Source organism: Macaca fascicularis, chromosome 16 (genome assembly GCF_037993035.2).
Source record: "Macaca fascicularis isolate 582-1 chromosome 16, T2T-MFA8v1.1".
In the NCBI taxonomy this organism is placed as follows: domain Eukaryota; kingdom Metazoa; phylum Chordata; class Mammalia; order Primates; family Cercopithecidae; genus Macaca; species Macaca fascicularis.
The window spans coordinates 21,713,056-21,729,812 of NC_088390.1; the positions used below are offsets into that span (position 1 = coordinate 21,713,056).

General features: G+C 41.2%; 1 long non-coding RNA gene across 1 annotated transcript; it reads left to right on the top strand.

Annotated features, from left to right (window-relative positions):
- Nucleotides 1-9,659: 9,659 nt before the first annotated feature.
- On the top strand, nt 9,660-16,421 carry LOC135967861 (uncharacterized). Its single transcript, XR_010582178.2, has 4 exons — nt 9,660-9,813; nt 10,249-10,396; nt 13,826-13,940; nt 16,344-16,421. It is a non-coding gene; the product is annotated as an uncharacterized lncRNA (long non-coding RNA).
- Nucleotides 16,422-16,757: the final 336 nt, after the last annotated feature.

Consider the following 16,757-nt stretch of genomic DNA (forward strand, 5'->3'; position numbering starts at 1 on the left):
AAATTAGCAGTCTAATTGCTATTGCTAGTGGGGACTCACTTAAAGCACTGTCAGTTAAAGTGATGATCTCAGTGACACATGAACATGCAGGGCCAGCAGTCGTATTAGCCTGAGATTGAAATCCTGTTTGACGCAAACAGCAAGGTGACAGCCAGGGAATTTCCAGGGAGTTCCAGGATGTAAGCTACTATAGTGGGCTTGATAAACTCTCTACATATCCTAGGTTGTCCCAAGCCTCAGCTGACGCACAACAGAGCCTGAAGGAGGGCCAAGCTCCCCAAGCCAGAAAAGCCTAGAACACGAAGCACTGAGTGGAAGTGTTAAAGCTTCACCTTGTCACGCTGGCCACTGGGAGGCAGGGACCAGTTTCAGTGAAGGCACTCAAACCTACCCTCCAAATCCCAGCTTTTGCTTCTAGCAAAAGGTCCAGCTGGCCAGGAATTGCTGGGCCCATCTGCACTGCACTCCTTGGGGAGCCCAAGTAGGAGAAACTCAGACGGAGCCAGCCAAGTGCTGGTTCCCATTCCTGACGCCTCCACACACAGTGCCCTTTTTCTCCCCTCTCCCTGTGGTGCCCACTATTCCCTGTGTGCTAGTCCCAGGTGGTCTCTGCAACACAGAACGTGAGTGTCCAGGCCAGGGAACCACAGTGGGTGTGGGGACCCTGCTGAACTCAAGAGTGCTCAAGCGTACTCGAACAGGAGGAGGAGATCACCCTCTAGATCTTTAAGTCCGGGAAGAACAGAACGATCCCTTCTTTGGAGTCCACCAGAAAGAAGGAGGCCACCAATGTCACTGCCTCCTCAGCCTGCCAACCCCGCTGGCAGTATAGCCCCCAAGAGCACCCCTACCCTGCCCCCTGCTGCCAGCCCTGTAGCCCCTGGATAGCACACTCAACACACCCTACAGCTGCAGGCAATGTAACCCCCAATACCCTCCCCGCCCCCAGGCCCCGAGCCCGCAGGCAGTGTTAGCACCCGATAGTGCCCACAACCTGACCCACCCACGGGTGTTACTGCACTAGACAGCGCCCCAAACCTGCCCTCCCCCACTCCACCATGAGCAGCACAGCTCCTAATAGTGCACCCCCACTCACGGGCAGTGCAGCACCTGATGATGCCCCTGAACCACCCCTCACTGCCAGCACTGTAGCCCCAGATAACTCCACCGAACCCGCCCCCTGCCACGAGCAGTGCACCAGAAGATGGTGCCCTTAACCCATCCACTGCCACCGTCAGTACACGTTAGTGTACACGACCTGCCTCCCATGACCACCCCCACCACCGTAGCCCCCACTCCACCACCAGCAATGTAACCTCAGAGAGTGCCCCCAACCAGACCAATGCCACAGATAGTTAGCCTTGGGCAGTGAGCCCCAATAGGACACCCAACCTTTGCCCAGGAGGACAGTGCAGCCCTGGATAACTCACCTATCCCGCCACATTTCTACCACTCTGGCCGAGTTGCAGTCTCCGATGTCACCACCCACTGCAGCGAGGCGACCCGCGGTGGCACAGGTTCCAGCCTCCAGCATGCAGTGGTGCTGCTTCTCGTCTTCCAGCTAGGCAAGAGAAACTCCCGCTGCTAGCTGCCCTCCTACCACTCTGTCACCACCACCAACAGCAGCGAAGCAGGGCCTCAGGCTCTGGGCTCCCGGCTCTGGGCTCCAGGCTCCCGCGGGCAGCAAGTGACTGCCCCTTCCAGTTCTCCAGTTCTCTAAGCTGGGACGTAACAGCTCAGCACGCTGACAAACAGGAGTCTGAAATGACCTCAGACCACGTCAACATGCTTTATATACTGAGGTCGCGCACATGCGGATGCTGGAATACATGTTCTGATTGGATGAGAGAGAACCTCTACGCTTACTATGATTGGGCTTTATTTTCATGCTGTGATTGGTTGTCTTCAGACTTGTTCTCATCCAATCAGAACACGATGATAAAGTCCAATCCGAGTAAGCCTGGAGGTTTTTTCTCATCCAATCAGAACATGCAGTCAAAGAAGCTCCACCTCCATGATGTCAGTATATAAATGATGCTGAAAGCGCGGGAGGATTTTTTTAGTTTCCGTGTCTTCCTGTGAAGCTGGTCTTAGAAGACGAGGAGAAGGGAGCAGCACGCCGCGTGCTGGAGGCTTGAGTCGCGACCCTACGGGGCTGCTCGCCTCGCTGCGGTTGATGGTGGCGGTGACGGAGAGGCTGGAGCGGTAGGAAGAGGAAAATAGTTTTGGGATACATACATGGAGTGAGGCAAAGAGGGCGGTTAGTGAGAAAGGGAAAAAGGGATGGTGAGGAGGAGAAGACATTGCAAAAAGAGAGTGGGGAAAAAAGTTTTTGGGTAGATGGAAGCGGTAAAACAGGATGGGGAGCGGGAGGGAGGGAAGGTTTTGCAGAAAGACTGGGTAAAAAGTTTATGGGTAGATGGGAGAGGAAAAAGAGATGGTGATGGGTCGAAAACGGGGGCGAGCAGTAGTGAGAGAAGATTCTGAGAAAAGATGGTGGAGAGAAAAGTTTTTGGGTTGATAAAGAAGCAAAAGAAGGTAGCAAATGGGAGAAGGAAAAAGAGGGTAGCCAACTGGAGGAAGAGAAGGTTTAGTGAAGAAACAGTGGCAGAAAAGAAAGATGGTGAAGAAAGAAAAGACAAGACGGTGGGTAAAAAGTGTTCGGGTAGATGGAGGGGGGAAAGAGGGTGACGAGGAGGAGGAGAAAAAAGGGTGGCGAGAAGGAGCGAGAAAGAAGGTTGGGGAAAAGATGGGAAAATTATGGTTGGTAGAGGGCAAAAAGGGTGGCAAGCAGGATAGGGGAGAGAAGAGGACGAGTAAGAAGCGGGGAAGACTTCGTGAAAAGACATTGGGGGAAATTTTGGGGGTAGATGGAGGGGGAAAAGAGGGAGGTGAGAAGGAATGGGAAGAAGACTTTCAGAAAAGATTGGGGAAATGTTTTTGGGTGGTTGGAGAAGTGAAAGAGAATAGCAAGGAGGAACCGAGGGAAGACGATGAGGAAAAGTTTTTGGGTAGATGAAGGAGGAAAAGAGGGTAGTGAGCAGTAGGAGTGGGGAGAAGTTTTTGGGAAAAGACGGGGAAAAAATGTTTGCTTAGATGAAGAAGCAAAAGGGGGTGATGAGAGCGGGAGGGGGAAAAAGAGGGTGGCCAGGGAGAAGGGGAAAATACGGTGGGAAAAAACAGTGGTGAAAGTGTTGGGTAGATGGATGGGGAATTAGCACGGTGAGCAGGAGACTAGAGAAAGCTTTGCGACGGTAGGGAAAAAATGATGGTGAAAAAGTTTGCGGGTGGTTGGGGGAAGAAAAAGGGTGGCGAGAGGGAGGGGGCCAAATGCGGTCGGGAAAAGAAGGTGGGGAAATAATGGTGGGGAACGAAAGTTTTGGGTAGATTTATAAAAATAAGATTATTTGTATTTTTGCTTTTGAGTAGTTTGAGTTATGTGTTTTGTGTATTAACCCCTTGCCTGAGGAATAGTTTGCAAATACTTCCATTCTCTGGTTCCTTCATTCCACTGATTGCTTCCTCTGCTTTGCAGAAACTTTTAATTTAATGTAATTACATTTCTGCTTTTGTTGCTTGTGCTTTTGATGTTTACTTGAAAATTCGTCGTCCTAACCAATTTCATGAAGCATTTATCCTATGTTTTCTTCTTTGGTAGTTTCATAGTTTCGGGTCCTACAATAAATCTTCATTTTGAGTAGATTTCTGTATATGGTAAGATAACAGCCTAGATGTATTTTTGTTAATGTGGGTGTTGGGCTTTCCTAGCACAGTTTATTGAAGCCATTATCCTTCCCCAGTGTGTGTTCTTGGTGCCTTTGTTAAAAGTGAGTTGACCGTAAATGTGTGAGTTGATTTCCTATTTCTCTATTCCGTTTCACTTGTCTGTATCTGTCATTTGTTTGTCTCTTTCTCACCCCAACCCCTTTTATTGATAGTACCATGCTTACTATAGATTTGTAGTATATTTTGAATCAGGTAGTGTGATGCCCTCCAGCTTTTCTTTTTATTTCAGATACTTTTGTCTATCTGAGGCATTTTGAATTTCCATGTGAATTTTAAGATTGTTTTTTCCTATTTCAATGAAGAAAGTGTTTTGTAATTGAACACAGATTGCATTGATTCTGTAGATCACATTGGGTGATACAGATATTTTAACATTATTCCAGTGCATGGACATGGATATCTTTCCATTTACTTGTGTTGTCTGCTTTAATCTCTTTCATCTATGTTTTATAGTTTTCATTTTGGGATTTCTTGCCTTTTTGGGTAACTTTATCCCTAGATATCTTTTTTTCTAATAAAATAGCTTTCTTGATTTTTTTCTTAGACATTTCACTACTGGTGCATGGGAGTGCTACTCATTTTTATATATTGATATTGTATCTTGGAACTTGACTAAATTTCTCATTTCTAGTAGGTTTTTTGTGGAATCTTTAGGGTTCTCTCTATATATGTTCATGTCACCTGGAAACAGACACAATTTGACTCCCCTTTTTTCCAATTTGGATGCCTTTTATTGCATTCTCCTAATTGCTCTAGCTAGGACTTCCAGTACTATGATGAATAAAAGTGGTGTAAAAGTAGCCACGCTTGTTCCAGAGCTTAGAGGAAGAGCTTTTAATTTTTCCCTATTGATTATGTTAGCTGTGGGTTTCTCATATATGGCTTATATTGTGCTGAGATATGTTCCTTCTGTTACTCATGTTGTTTTTATCATGAAGGAATGTTGATTTTTATTTTTTTCAGCATCTACTGAAATGATTATATGGTTTTCGTTCTTGATTTACTGAATGTGATGTCGCACATTTATTTGTGTTTAGTGAATCGTCCTCATATTCCTGGGATGAAACCCACTTGATCATGGCAGGTTATCTGTTTATTGTGTTGTCAAATGCAATTTCCAACTATTTTGTTGAGAATTTCTTGCACCTATGTTTATCAGGGATATTTGCCTGTGGTTTTCTTTTTGTGTTGTGTCCCGGTCTGGTTTTTGTACCAGGGTCACGCTGTCCTCATAGAACAAGTTTCGAAGCCATCCTTCCTCTTTATTTTAGGGGGAATATTTTGAGTCAAATTGGTATTATCTCTTTTTAAAATGTTTGGTAATTTAGCAGAGAAACCATGATTCTAGCGTTTTTCTTTGCCGGGAGGCTTTTTATGACCGCTTTAATTGCATTACTCATTATTGGTCTATTCAGATTTTTTTATTTTTATTTTTTTATCATTCTATCTTGGGAATTCGTTGTGTCTAGAAATTTATTCACTTCTAAATCTCACAGTCCTTCATACTTTTGCGTTATCAATTGCAATGTCTCCTTTTTTATCTACGATTTTGTTCTCTTCTTTATATCTTTAGTCTAGTCAAAGCTTGTCAATTTTGAATTTATTTTTTCTAAAACACTCCAGCTCTTTGTTCCATTGACTTTTTGTATTTTTTGTTTCTATTTTTAAAATTTTTTCTCTAATCTTTATGGTATTTTTTCCACTAATTCTAGCATTTGACTGTTCTTGTTTTTTTCATTACTGGAGGTGTACTGTCAGGATGGCTATTTGTGATCCTTCTATTTTTCTGACGTGGGCATTTATAGCTATGCACTTTTCCTCTTAGAATTGCCTTTGCTGCATCCCACAGGATTTATTGTGTTTCTATTGTTATGTTTCAATAAATACTTAATTTCCTTTTTTTTTATTTATTGGCTCATGAGCATGTATTTCAATTTCCATGTATTTGTACAGTTTTTAAAGTTTCTTCCTGTTACTGATTTCTAACACGATTCCACTCAGGTCAGAAAAGATACCTGATATGAATTCAGTTTTTAAAAATGTGTTGGGACTTGTTTTTTGGCCTGACACATAATCTGTCCTGTGGAATACTCCACGTGCTACTCAGTAGAATGTGCTTTGTGCAGTTGTGGAGTGGAAAACTGTGAAAATGTCTGTTAGGTCCATTCTGTATAGAGTACAGTTTAGCTGATGACGTTTTGTTGTCTGGATGATCTGTCCATTGACGGTAGTGGGGTGCTGATGATAGTGGAGTGTTGAGGTACTCTATTGTATTGCAGTCCATCTGTCCTTTAAGGCCTGTTAATATTTGCATCTGTATTTAGGTGCTTGAGTGTTGGTTGCACATGCACTTATAATTGTTAGGCAGCTGTTTACTTCTTTCTCATTATATAATTTTTATTTTCTATTTTTTGACTTAAAGTTTATTTTATCTAAGTATAGCTACTCCTGCTTTTTTTGTTTCCATTTGTATGGGGTATCTTTTATCATCCCTTCACTTTCAGTCTGTGTATGTCTTTAAAGGTGAACTGAGTTTCTCGTAGGCAGTATAAAACTGGGTCTTTTAATCCATTCAGCCACTGTGTCTTAATTTAATTCATTCATACTCAGGATTATCACAGGTAAAAACAGACTACTGCCATTTTTTACTTGTTTTATGGTGGTTTTGCTACTCTTTTTTCTTTTATTTCTCCCTTCCCCTGTTTCCCTTCTTTCTGATCTCTTTTTCTTCCTTTCTTTTCTTTCCTCCTTGCCTTCCTTCCTGTCTTTATTTGTAGTGAAGTAGTATTTTTCTGGTAGTGTGTGTTTTAATTCCTTACTTTTTATGTTTAGGGTGTTTATTGATTTTTGTTTTCTGGTTACCATGAGGCTAAACAACATAAGTATAACAAGTTACTTTAAACCGAGGAAAACTTAACTTTGGTCTCAGCTACTCAGGAGGCTCAGGTGGGAGGATTGTTTGAGCCTGGGAGGCTGAGGTTGCAGTGAGCTGAGAGCGCAGCTGCACTCTCTATCCTGGCTGACAGAGTAAGACAACGTATCCTTAAATAAAGAGATAAATACATAAATAAAAATACAATAGCTTATAATGAATTCTGATTGTAAATTTTGAGATGATGATATATTAAGGGTGTAAAGAAGAAAGTCAAAGTCATTCATAATCTCATTACCCAAATATTTCTAATGTTTTGGTACATATGCTTCCTAATTCATAACCCCCTCTCTCACACACACAGATGTACACATAAAATCTATACACTTTACACACAGATATAGTTTTATTGTAACATTTTTGGAAACATGGTTTTGTAATTTTTTGTTTAAAAATATTGCAATAACTTGAGATGAATATATAAAATACTAATTTTAAGATTTTGTTTTCTGCCCTTTGGGGTGGCAGGTTCACTTCTTGCTGAATTGAATGGTCTAAGTGTCTTTGATTTTTCTTCTGTCCTCCAAGCTGTTGCTTTTGGAAGGGGCGTCTGGATCTCCCTCCTGTTTACTTGGGGGAAAACACATAGTATTGTGGGGTTATGAAGACATGTTGCCTGCACAAGATAGCAACACTGGCTATAGTTCTGAAAGTAAAGGTAATGTAAGAGTTTTTATCCTGTGATTAATACTAGGATGTAACTGAAGTGGTTTTAGATCATAGTTACAAAAGATTTAGATGTAACTGTGTTTTAGATCATTGTAGCTAATGATTTAGATATAACTCTGGTGTACCTTTCAATTAAGAGCTCAAGATTTCTATGCAGTATGTTGATTGCTTTATCTGTAGATGCATAAAACCTGATACTGGGTAAGGTGAGAAAATAGGTAGGTTTTACTATCACAAAGAAAAGGTATTATCCATACACTCTTGCCAAGGAGGCATGGATTACTTAAATTGGCTTCTGGATATTTGAGTTCGGGTATGATAGCCTTAAGTTGAATTTTTTGGTTACTGTTGATAATATTTATTTTAGTAATTGATTGTGTTTAGTAACTGATTGTGTTACTGAGCTCTACTGTCCTAAAAGCAAAAATGAAGAGGTTCAAGGGAGCACAAATTGCTTAACATCTCCTTTAAAGAAATAGGCTAGTTTAAAATTTTTTTACAGAGCTTTACAGTATTACAAGTGAGTTTTATTACAGTGTTACATGTCAACAAAAATGGTAGAAGCTCTCTTAACTGACTTGCCAGATGGATTAGATCTCTCCATTCACTCAATAAAATGTCCAGGCCAGTGCCATGGCCCACTGAACCCACGGGGCTGGTCGGCTCTGCTTGATACATCTGTGCACTGCTGCTCTCACCAGGGGAGAGCTGCAGGCTCACCAGGAGTCAGCCTTGCTCCCAAACCGGTTTGTTAATTATAACTGGTACTTACCATTGTGATAATACCATTAAATCTTCCATAACTGATGAAATAGGAATTAAAAAAAAAAACAAGAAATAGTGCCATTAAGAAGTTGAATGTTTTAGAAACAGTCAATGAAGTGAGTGTCTAAGAAACTGGTGTTCATCAGTGTGGGATTGAGAGTCTGCTCCTCCCACCCCTTCCTTTCCCAACTTCAATGGGGGAGCCTTCCTGAGCACTGTACTGCCTCCCATGGGTGACCTTGGGGGTTACATTGTTATGTATGTGTCAGTGCATAGAGCAATTCCTGGCATGGAGTAAATGCCATGTGTGTGTGACCTGTTACAGTTTTTGAGAAACAGCACAGCATAGCTTAATGATTAGGAACACGGACTCTGGAACTGCATTGTCTGAACTCAACCCCCAACACTGTTCCTCCATTGGTAACTTGTGTGGCCTTGGACAAGTTAACTTAACATCTCTGTGGTCATCATAAGTGAAGAGGAAAATAGTCTACCTTGCAGGGTTATTGTTTAGATCAAATAAGATAATATTTCTAAAGCACTTAAGGCACTTCCTTTTTTGGAGGGGGGTTTTTATTTTTTAACTTTTGGGTTCAGGGGTACATGTGCAGGTTTGTTAATATAGGTAAACTGCATGTTATGAGGGTTTGGCATACAGACTATTTTGTCACCCAGATAATAAGGATAGTACCCAATTGGTGGTTTTTTAATCCTCTCCTTCCTCCCATCCTCCACCCTCAAGTAGGCCCCAGTGTCTGTTGCTGCCTTCTTTGTGACCATGTGTTCTCAGTGTTTAACTCTCACTAATAAGTGAGAATGTACAGTATTTGATTTTCTGTTCCTATGACTGTTCGCTTAGGATAATGGCCTCCAGATTTATCCATGTTGCTGCAAAGGACAGGATCTTGTTCTTTTTTTATGGCTGCATTGGTGTATGTGTACCACTTTTTGTTTATCCAGTCTACTGTCGATGGGCATTTCGGTTGATTCCATGTCTTTGCCAATGTGAATAGTGCTGTGATTAACACACATATATATGTATCTGAATCATGCATTAATCATGTAGAAAGATTTATTTTCCTTTGGGTATACAGCCAAAAATGGGATTTCTGGGTCAAATGGTACTTCTTTTGTAAGATCTTTGAGAAATTCCTACACTGTTTTCCACACTGACTGAACAAATTCACATCTTTAGCACTGTGTAAGTATTCCATCTTCTCCACGACCTTTCCAGAATCTGTTATTTTTTCGGCTTAATTATAGCCATTCTGATAGGTGTGAGATGGTATCTATTAATAGCTTGTCCATTAATAGCTTTCTGCTCTTTCCCTCTTCATCAGTGGCAGAAGGTGGGAAATTGTGGGCTGAATTACTATTGCTGAAAGTGCTTAACTAGTTTAAGGAGATGTAGTTTAAAAGAATTTGTCAGATAAAGATGACATTAGTTGCTTCTCATGTGGTGGTTGGGCATTGCTTAGGCTGAGTGTTTTTCTTGAACTTTCTGTAGGTTAAAAGGCTTGGAAGAAGTTACTAAGGCTACTATGCTCGGTCACCTTCTTCCAGTTTTGCTGACCTCCGTGACGCATTGAAAGTTGCAGACTCAGATCATGGTCGATACCCTGATGCCTCAGTTAATGCAGCTGGGACTGTATACCAGCCAGGTACAATCCTTGGTGTGCCAAAGTGAACTGCTTTTTTGCCAACCCGCTTCACAGGGCAACTGTTTGCTTTCACTGAAGTAAACTGGATTTGGAGACTAACTGCAGTCGTTTAGCAGGGGTTCATTTTCAATCAGCTGTAAAAATGCTGATACATAATGCTACTAAAAACCTACCATTTTAGTTTGTCTCCTCAATCCTTGCCAGCTAATAGTAACTAATATAAATGGTGTATTCCATTCCAGCATGAAGTAAAATAATGTTGCGTCTTAAGTAGCATAGCATTTTTTAGTGAAGGAGGGCAGACTAGGATTATAAAAAGATGATTTCAGAGAGAATTTTAAGTTTGGCTCTCATACCATTCAGATAATTGACAGTACCATTCAATTATCATACCATTCAGATAATTGAAGGCATGATGATGGTTTCGTGTTTCAGACAGCTTGTGGCTTGAAATCCAGTGTCCATTTTCTGCTGAGGTGGGCTATTCCCCATGTGGTGCACCAGACCGGAAGTGCAGGCTGTTCCCTGATGAGAGGCAATGGATGCTGCTTCCTTTCAGGAACCCTCTTCTTGTTTTCTTCTGGTGAGAGCCTAGTACTCCTTTTTTTTTTTTTTTTTTTTTTTTTTTTTTTTTTTTTTTAATTAAGTTCTAGGGTACGTGTGCACAACATGCAGGTTTGTTACATATGTATACATGAGCCATGTTGGTGTGCTGCACCCATTAACTCATCATTTATGTTGATATATCTCCTAATGCTATCCCTCCTCCTCCCCCATCCCCACAGTAGGACCCGGTGTGTGATGTTCCCCTTCCTGTGTCCAAGTGATCTCATTGTTCAGTTCTCACCTATGAGTGAGACCATGCGGTATTTGGTTTTCTTTCTTGCGACAGTTTGCTGAGAATGATGGTTTCCAGCTGCATCCATGTCCCTACAAAGGACACGAACTCATCCTTTTTTATGGCTGCATAGTATTCCATGGTGTATAGGTGCCACATTTTCTTAATCTAGTCTGTCACTGATGGACGTTCGGGTCGATCCAAGTCTTTGCTGTTGTGAATAGTGCCGCCATAAACATACGTGTGCATGTGTCTTTATAGCAGCATGACTTACAATCCTTTGGGTATATCCCCAGTAATAGGATGGCTGGGTCGAATGGTATTTCTAGTTCTAGATCCTTGAGGAATCGCCACACTGTTTTCCTAGTACTCCTTTTATGACAATGATTTTTGGCGAGAATTATGTAACTGAAAAGAGAAAGACTTGGGAGTCAAAATTTTAGATAGCTGTAGAATTGCTTTGTAGATTTATAGGAACTGGTTAGAGTAAATTTCCCCATGGGTCAAGAGCTCAGTTCAAAATTGGTCTGAAATTCTCATACGCTGATAGTTGGGATGTGAAATACTATGACATTGGCAGACAGTTTGGTTGTTTTTTAAAAAGTTAAACGTAGACCTACTATATGATCCAACTATTTCAGTTTTAGGTATTTGCACAAGAGAAAAGAAAGCATAGCTCTTAGAAAGGCTTTTATATTAATGTTCATAACAGTTTGGGTTAGAAGAGCCCCAAACTGGAAACAAACTAAATCTTCATCAATAAGAGAATGGATAAACAAATTGTGATATAGTCAAAGGAAAGACTCTAATCAGCAATGAAAAGGAATGAACTATTGTTACATAGAGCAGCGTGTATATAATCTCAAAATACTTAATGCTGAGTGAAAGAAGCCGCTTCCCCTTAGGTCACATACTATGTTATTTTGTTTATATAAAACTAATCTCTAGTGGCAGGCAGCAAATAAATGATCACCTGGGGAAGAAACAGAGATTACAAAGAAGAAGAAAAAGGAAACTTAATGAGTGTACACAAATGTCCAAATTTATCAAGTTGTATGCTTTAAATATGTGTAATTTATCATATCAATAATGTTGCACTAAAGCTGTCTTTTTAAAAAGTCGGTCAAAAAGGGAAGATTTCCTGGGTTTCTCTAGAGCAGTGTGCTGTGGAATTGAACTTTTTGCAGTGAGGAGAAAACTGTGCTGCCTAGTGCCAGAGCCACAGGTTGTTTTTGAGCACCTGCCATGTATATAGCTAATGTGATTGAGAAGGCATTTTAAATTTTACTTCGTTTAAATTCAATCTGATTGAAATGGCCACATGTGACTAGTAGCTACTGTATTGGATAGTGGGGCTGTGAAAGCATAAAAGAATTCCACGGCAGCTAAAGTCTTAAAAGAGTTTGTGTTCCACAGTCTCAAGCTCCATGAGAGTTCAATTATAGCAGGTTAGAGAACCTTTAAAGGCACCTTTGTTTAGTAAAAATTACAGGAAAAGTAGATATGTCGAATCCTGGAGTTTTCACGTACCTATCAACAAAAGCAAGTTTTTACAGGATACTTATCCTGTGGGATTTGGGAAGTGGCCAGTCTTAAAGTCCCTTCATGGTATCTTTTTTTTTTTTTTTTTTTTTGAGACAGAGTCTCTCTGTCATGCCCAGGGTGGAGTGCAATGGCATGCTCTCAGCTTGCTGCAACCTCCGCCTCCCGGGTTCAAGTGATTCTCCTGCCGCAGTCTCCGAAGTAGTTGGGGTTACAGGTATGTGCCATCATGCCCAGCTAATTTTTGTGTTCTTAGTAGAGATGGGGTTTCACCATGTTGGCCAGGCTGGTCTCAAACTCCTGACCTTGGGTGATCTGCCTGCCTCGACCTCTCAAAGTGCTGGGATTACAGGCATGAGCCACCGCGCCCAGCCTTTTGCATAACTTTAAATGAGAATTGGTCAGGTCTTTTCCTGAATATCAGTTGGGCTTCTCCCTTGAAAAAATAGGGAAAAATGAAAATATATCTCTGCTTCATGTCCAAGAAAAAGGCGAAAACGAAACAAAAGCAAATATATCTAACAACAAAGAAAAAACCCTTAAATAGAGGAATTTTAAAATGTTTGTGATCACCACTGATATGAAGCATTTAAAAGCCCCAGTAGTGTTACCATACTGCAAGCAAGCTGTAGAAAATTAAAGGGCCGGCGGGGCGCAGTGGCTCAAGCCTGTAATCCCAGCACTTTGGGAGGCCGAGACGGGCGGATCACGAGGTCAGGAGATCGAGACCATCCTGGCTAACACGGTGAAACCCCGTCTCTACTAAAAAATACAAAAAACTAGCCGGGCGCGGTGGCGGGCGCCTGTAGTCCCAGCTACTCGGGAGGCTGAGGCAGGAGAATGGCGTGAACCCAAGAGGCGGAGCTTGCAGTGAGCTGAGATCCGGCCACTGCACTCCAGCCTGGGCGGCAGAGCGAGACTCCGTCTCAAAAAAAAAAAAAAAAAAAAAAAAAGAAAGAAAATTAAAGGGCCTAGAACTAGAAGTACCATATGACCCAGCCATCCCATTACTGGGTATATACCCAAAGGATTATAAATCATGCTGCTATAAAGACACATGCACACGTATGTTTATTGCGGCACTATTTACAATAGCAAAGACTTGGAATCAACCCAAATGTCCATCAGTGACAGACTGGATTAAGAAAATGTGGCACATATACACCATGGAATACTATGCAGCCATCAAAAAGGATGAGTTTGTGTCCTTTGTAGGGACATGGATGCAGCTGGAAACCATTATTCTCAGCAAACTATCGGAAGACCAGAAAACCAAACACCGCATGTTCTCACTCATAGGTGGGAACTGAACAATGAGATCACTTGGACTTGGGAAGGGGAACATCACACACCAGGGCCTATCACGGGGAGGGGGGAGGGGGGAGGGATTGCATTGGGAGTTATACCTGATGTAAATGACGAGTTTGATGGGTGCTGACGAGTTGATGGGTGCAGCACAGCAACATGGCACAAGTATACATATGTAATAAACCTGCACGTTATGCACATGTACCCTAGAACTTAAAGTACAATTAAAAAAAAAGAAAAAAAAATTAAAGGGCAATTTAATGTATACGTTGTTTTTTCTTTCCTTGGCTGCTAGGCTAAATCGCTTTCTCTTTTTCTCTTTAGAATGTTAAAAGAGGCCAGGTGCAGTGGCTCACGCCTATAATGCCAGCACTGTGGGGAGGCCAAGGTGGCAGGGATTACCTGAAGTCAGGAGTTCAAGGCTAGCCTTCCCATCATGGTAAAATCCTGTCTCCACTAAAAATACAAAGATTAACTGAGCGTGGTGGTGGGTTCCTGTAATCCCAGCTACTTGGGAGGCTAAGGCAGGAGAATCGCTTGAGCCTGAGAGGCAGAGGTTGCAGTGAGCCGAGATTGCACCATTGCAGCCAGATTTGGTGACAAAAATGAGACTTAGTCTTAAAAAAAAAAAAAAAAAAAAAGGAATGTTAGAAGAGGAGGGAAGAGCCAGGCTTTCTCATGGGTTTAAAGATTCCTGCCTCATGGACTGCTGGAAAGTCTGGAAACAGTCCAGCTACGCAGAGACAACTGTAAATTTAAAGAAAATGGTTCATATCCCAGGAGCTCACTGCCTGTATATTAGATTTGATAGCAGATGCTCTTCACAAGTTGCTGGGACTACAGGCATATGCCACTATGAGTGGCTAATTTTTTGTATTTTTTATAAAGATGGAGTTTCAATATATTGCCCAGGTTGGTCCTGCATTCCTGGGCTTAAGCATGAGTCATCACATTCGACCTCATTTAATTTTTAATTTTTTAATTTAAATTTTATCAAAGTAGTATATGTACACAACTGTAAGGCAAGAAACTACAGTGGTTCCTACTCTGTCCGTTCTCCCCAGAGGCAGCACCTGCCTTTGCATGTCAGCTTTTTTCCAGCCTATGCCCTGATTCCAGGTAATAGGCACATGCTCTGAGCTTCTTTCCAGCGTGTACCTGATTCTAGGTCATAGGCATCTTCTCTGAGCCAAGGCGGGTATATTACTGGAGGTCAGGAGTCCAAGACCAGCCCAGCCAACATGGTGAAACCACATCTCTACTAAAAATACAAAATTATCTGGGTGTGGTGGTGTGTGCTTTTAATCCCAGCTACTTGGGAGAGGCTGAGGTGGGAGAATCGCTTGAACCTGGGAAGGGGAGATTGTAGTGAGCAGAGATCATGCCATTGACTCCAGCCTGGGCAAAAAGAGTAAAGCTGCATCTCAAAAAAAAATTATTTCTAGGCCTCATTTACTGCCTTACTTTGTACAGTATTTGATATAATAAAATTTTAGTATTACAAAACAATTTGGTTACTTCCTCGGAATTCGTTTTAGTGGTGTGCTTTCTGTGCATAGTCAGATGTGGGTATCTAGCAGTAATGACTTCTTTCATTGTGAAATTAGTGCTTTGTTAAGATTTTAGTTATGTCAAAGCTGCTTGATTATGGCATGCCAATTGTAATTTCCTAGAACTATAATAATCAGGTATTAGCTTCTCTTTTGGTCGTATCTCCTTGATGTGTAAATCAAGGATGAATAAACTTTGAGTCCTGAGTATGCTACCAGTGAGAATAAGCTCTACAATGCTAGTAAGTATGACTGTTAAGCCTAAGGTACAGGAAGAGGAGAGAAAATATGAGAAAGAAGTAAAGTCAGTAATGGTAGTAAGAGAGATGATCACAGTTTGGAGAGAATTGTTTTATGGTGGTTGACTTAAATGTCTGGTTACTCCTTCCTTGATTTTTGATAGCATCTTCCTATAGCTATATCTCATAGTGAAATTATGGTCTGAATATACTTACTTTCTTCTTATTGGTATTTGTTTCCTCAGTTTCTTAGTAGCCACAGAATTGAAAATGGAAAACCTATTTTATTTCGGGGAATGCAGCTTCATCTTCAGGCTTTGTTGTCGCTGTATAGGTTCTTTGCTTCTGCTCTGATTTCTGTATCTTTGCCTGTTAGGAAAAAGGTAAGGGATTAAGGAGAGAGAAATCATATTGAGATTGAAATATGTTATTTTTGTTAAAGTTAACTTATAGATTTCAACTAAAATGCTTACAGCCTACTGTTTTACTATCTAGTATTGTGGTACTGCTTTGGGGAAGTTTTTTTTAGGGATTGGCACTTCGTGTTGGTCCCGTTTGGTGCATTTAATAGATTGCTGATCAGAAAAATAAATGCATTTGTATGTAAAGGAATTCATAATATATATTCAATTAATGAGCAGTTTTAGACTTCACGTCGCTCCAGTTTATAGGTACCTACTCTTTTGTACTTTATATCCAAATTTATAGATCTATTTTAAGAATTCAGAGAATGTATGGAAGATGGCTCTGCTTGCCATGAAGCGAAGAAACCAGGAACCTTCTCCAGAACCTCTGAAGTTGATGTTGGGTCCAGCTAGTGTTCGTCCTCTAAAAGTAGTATCTAAAGCCCAAACAAGTTGCATGGCTTTCTTTTGTTAAATCCAAATAATAACCATTCAGATCTTAGAGGAGATTATAGATATTTAAATACATGTCAGTTACCCAGGATTCTGTGTAAACCATATTCCCATTTAATTGAAACACATTAACAGCTGCTTTTATATTTGTGCTTTGTAGTTTGTTTTGTCCATTTATAGATTGTTTTATCTTTAGAAATTGAATTCTCTCTCAGTTATACCAGTGCTCAATTCCAGTAGTTACACTAAAGAATATGGAAAAAAAGAGGTGAGTCTTTCTGATTGTCTGAATAGAAGTGGATCATTTCCACTAGAACAGCCTCAAAGCTTTCCCCAACTTTTACAGAATATCCATTGCCTAGAGGTGTGTGACTGGACCATGTGCTTCTTTGCATTTTCTGTTTGAACTTGTATGGCCTTTGTTTTTGTTTTTTTGAGACAGGGTCTTACTCTGTCACCCAGGCAGTAACACAGTCATGGTTCACTGCTGCCTTGAACTCCTGGGCTTATGTAATCCTTCCACCTCAGCCTTCCAAGTACCTGGGACTATAGATGTGCATCACCATGCCTGGCTAATTTTTCAAAAAAATTATACCAGGCCAGCCTCGGT